The following is a 5,000-nucleotide window of genomic DNA, read 5'->3' as shown; positions in this document are numbered from 1 at the left end:
ATGTAAGTATATACATATATACTTATATATTTATACATATATAGATTATATATATATACATACATATATATATATATATATATATATATATATATACATACATATATATATATATATATATATATATATATATATAAGTATATACATATATACTTATATATTTATAAATATACATTATATGTATATATATGTATATATATAGACAAATATATATATATATATATATATATATATATATATATATATATATATATATATATATATGTATGTATGTATTTGCATATATATACGTACACACATATATTTATATTTATATACGCATATATATATATATATATATATATATATATACATATATACATTTACGTATATATATACATATGTATATATATATATATATACATATACATAGACATATATATATATATATATATATATATATATATATATGTATATTTATATGTATATATGTATACATATGTATATTTATATGTATATATATGTATACATATGTATATTTATATGTATATATATGTATATTTATATGTATATACATATATATATAAGTATATACATATATACTTATATATTTATAAATATACATTATAATGTATATATATATGTATATATATAAACAAATATATATATATATATATAAATATATATATATATACATATATACATATATGTATGTATGTATGTATGTATTTGCACATATATACGTATACACATATATTTATATTTATATACGCATATATATACATATATACATTTGCGTATATATATACATATGCATATATATATATATATATATATATATATATATAGATATATATATACATATACATAGACATATAAATATATATATATATATATATATATATATATATATATATATATACATATACATAGACATATTAATATATATATATATATATATACATATATATATGTATATTTATATGTATATATGTATATTTATATGTATATATATGTATACATATGTATATTTATATGTATATATATGTATACATATGTATATTTATATGTATATATATGTATATTTATATGTATATACTTACATATATATGTATATTTATGTATATATGTATATGTATATATATATATGTATACAATCGATAGTTATTCCTTATGAATGACACAGGATGAAAAAAATATATCATAAAAGCCGATAAGAAGAGGCGTTAACATGAGCACAGATAAGTGAAGTACACACGAGGAAAAAAAAAAAACAAAAAAAAAACACACCGGTAAATTTCATCCAACTCCCACTTTCCACTCGCACATTGTTGTCATACGTGGGCTTAAACTTCCGGAATCTTAAGGGTCTACATATCAGTTAACTATCTGTTTTTTTATAATAGTTACTTCTTGCTTCCACGCTTCCCTTATCTCTTCAACTCTCAACTAGTCGGAATGTTATCATGCAAGCGTATACACACAAGAAAAAATAAAAAGGAAGAAAGAAAAAAAAAACATCACGTAATCCCGTGCTGATTAACGGTTTGAAGATTTTACTTTTTTTCTTTTAATGTATAAACCAACATCATAGCTATGCCCAATGTGTGATATCTTTATTAAAAATATCTACACTCTTAAAGAGGCGTAAACTTTAAGACTTGGACGATCCACTTGTTGGGAGGATTACAGATATTTAAAGAATTTCCAAATAGGTTAAGAACCGCTATTCTTCTAACACGCGATCCAACGACAGTGAAAAAACATCAAAATAACCGGGAAAAGACAAAGACGAGAAGATAAAACAATAAAGAAACAAAAATCAGAAGAAGAAATAGGTAAAAACGAGAAGGAAAACAAGCCGCATTCCAATTGAGTAACACGACGTCTCAAGGTGTCAACACTCCAAACAAATAACATGGCGATGAGTAAGAGGGAAAAACAAATGTAAGCGGATATGATGAAATACACTTTGTCGTAATGGTTAATCATGGGTAGAAAGATGAATTATTGTCATTATTACTACTACTAGAACAATTATTATGTTGATAATGATGATGATGTACTGATGAAGAGGATGATGAGTCTTATTATTACCTTAGTTATTATCATTACTGGTGATGTTATTATCATTACCATTATTATTATTACCACTGTCGTTATAGATAAGTATTTGATCATTATATAATGATCCTCATTATCATCACTGATATCATTGTTATAATCATTATGATGATTGTTACTGTTATTATCATTATTATTGTTTTTATCATTATTATTATTATTATCATCTTTATTATTATTATTATCATGATTATCATCATCAATATCATTATTACTATTGTTATAAATACTATTACAAATACTAATACTATTATTATCAGTGTTTGGATTAAGAACAGTATACCCAGAGCGCTCAAGGTGTACCGTGCTAAAAGTAATCTCGATTGAAATTCTTGTGCTTTAATTGAATCGAGTTGTGCTTTCACTTATCTAGAGTGATCTCACAGTAAAATAGAAACAGTAAATGAAAAGTATGATTCATAAATAAGTACAGCACAGGCAAACGCTTATTCCCTACTCACACACACACACACACACACACACACACACACACACACACACACACACACACACACACACACACACACACACACACACACACACACACACACACACACACACACACACACACACACACACACACACACACACACACACACACACACACACACACACACACACAAAATCATATATACAAGCCATTAGCCTAATAACCAATTTTAAACTTGATGGCCACGTGTTTCAACTGGTTACACATGACGTTCTTGACAAAGTGATCTCTACAACAAGCATAATTCACCAATGTTTATGACCTGTTTATGACCACCAAACATCACAGATTCTTCTCGAAACACATCGTTCAGGTATATCGGACAAGAGCATGACTGTACAACCAGGAAATATGTGACATACTCTAGTCGAGTTTTTCAGGGTTGTTTAAGGACATTTCCTTCCCTTATTAATATAGTATCGTTACATTTTCCTTTATTTAACATCCCCACGTACATCCGCCCCTTAACTTGGGTATCTTGATCTAATTGGTAGGAATTCCGACAACCTTTCCCATGAGATCAGACCCTTTTGTATCTTTTATCACACGTCAAGAACAGCGTATGTACCTCTTTTCGGTACACGTTGTACACCCCACTGAGGAAGGATGTACATGAATGGCTGGTTCTATTGCAGAATTTTTCCGGGAGACTATATATTGCATGATTTGATTATATCGCATGATTTGACGCAACCAAACCAATAGATTCTTGTTCTCCAGATATCTAGTGAACACATTAGCTCTTGCGATGGATGGTGTACCGTACTTGTACCGATAGGGGCTGGGTGTTCAGTGCTTGTATTGATCGGGGCTGGGTGTACGGTGCTTGTATTGATCAGGGCTGGGTGTACGGTGCTTGCATTGATCGGGTCTGGGTGTACGGTGCTTGCATTGATCGTTGGGGGGTGTACGGTGCTTGCATTGATCGGGTCTGGGTGTACGGTGCTTGCATTGATCGGGTCTGGGTGTACGGTGCTTGCATTGATCGGGTCTGGGTATACGGTGCTTGCATTGATCGTTGGGGGGTGTACGGTGCTTGCATTGATCGGGTCTGGGTGTACGGTGCTTGTATTGATCGGGTCTGGGTGTACGGTGCTTGTATTGATCGTTGGGGGGTGTACGGTGCTTGCATTGATCGGGTCTGGGTGTACGGTGCTTGCATTGATCGGGTCTGGGTGTACGGTGCTTGTATTGATCGGGTCTGGGTGTACGGTGCTTGTATTGATCAGGGCTGGGTGTACGGTGCTTGTATTGATCGTTGGGGGTGTACGGTGCTTGCATTGATCGGGTCTGGGTGTACGGTGCTTACATTGATCGGGTCTGGGTGTACGGTGCTTGCATTGATCGGGTCTGGGTGTACGGTGCTTGTATTGATCGGGTCTGGGTGTACTGTGCTTGCATTGATCGGGGCTGGGTGTACGGTGCTTGCATTGATCGGGTCTGGGTGTACGGTGCTTGCATTGACCGGGTCTGGGTGTACGGTGCTTGTATTGATCGGGTCTGGGTGTACGGTGCTTGTATTGATCGGGGCTGGGTGTACGGTGCTTGCATTGATCGGGGCTGGGTGTACGGTGCTTGCATTGATCGGGGCTGGGTGTACGGTGCTTGCATTGATCGGGGCTGGGTGTACGGTGCTTGCATTGATCGGGGCTGGGTGTACGGTGCTTGCATTGATTCGGGATGGAGGTACTGTGCTTGCATTGATCGGGGCTGGGTGTACGGTGCTTGCATTGATCGGGGCTGGGTGTACGGTGCTTGCATTGATCTGGGCTGGGAGTACTGTGCTTGCATTGATCTGGGCTGGGTGTACGGTGCTTGCATTGATCTGGGCTGGGAGTACTGTGCTTGCATTGATCTGGGCTGGGTGTACGGTGCTTGCATTGCTTGGGGCTGGGTGTACGGTGCTTGCATTGATCGGGGCTGGGTTTACGGTGCTTGCATTGCTTGGGGCTGGGTGTACGGTGCTTGCATTGATCGGGGCTGGGTGTACGGTGCTTGCATTGATTCGGGCTGGGTGTGCGGTGCTTGCATTGATCGGGGCTGGATGAACGGTGCTTGCATTGATTCGGGCTGGGTGTACTGTGCTTGCATTGATTCGGGCTGGGTGTACGGTGCTTACATTGATCGGGGCTGGATGAACAGTGCTTGCATTGATTCGGGCTGGGTGTACTGTGCTTGCATTAATTCGGGCTGGGTGTACGGTGCTTGCATTGATCGGGGCTGGATGAACGGTGCTTGCATTGATTCGAGCTGGGTGTACTGTGCTTGTATTGATCGGGGCTGGGTGTGCGGTGCTTGCATTGATCGAGGCTGGGTGTGCGGTGCTTGCATTGATTCGGGATGGAGGTACTGTGCTTGCATTGATCGGGGCTGGGTGTACTGTGCTTGCATTGATCGGGGCTGGGTG

The 5,000-nt window shown here is 36.3% G+C and overlaps 1 protein-coding gene across 1 annotated transcript in view; it reads left to right on the top strand.

The window, feature by feature from the left end:
• The window catches only part of LOC122259900 (uncharacterized), a 16,113-nt gene that overhangs the window by 272 nt on the left and 10,841 nt on the right, over positions 1 to 5,000 (top strand). The gene's annotated exons all lie outside the window — the stretch shown is intronic.

Source organism: Penaeus japonicus, unplaced genomic scaffold, assembly GCF_977035675.1.
Source record: "Penaeus japonicus unplaced genomic scaffold, GWHDUDI00000001_assembly GWHDUDI00000018, whole genome shotgun sequence".
In the NCBI taxonomy this organism is placed as follows: Eukaryota; Metazoa; Arthropoda; class Malacostraca; order Decapoda; family Penaeidae; genus Penaeus; species Penaeus japonicus.
This window is presented reverse-complemented; position numbering and strand designations above follow the sequence as displayed.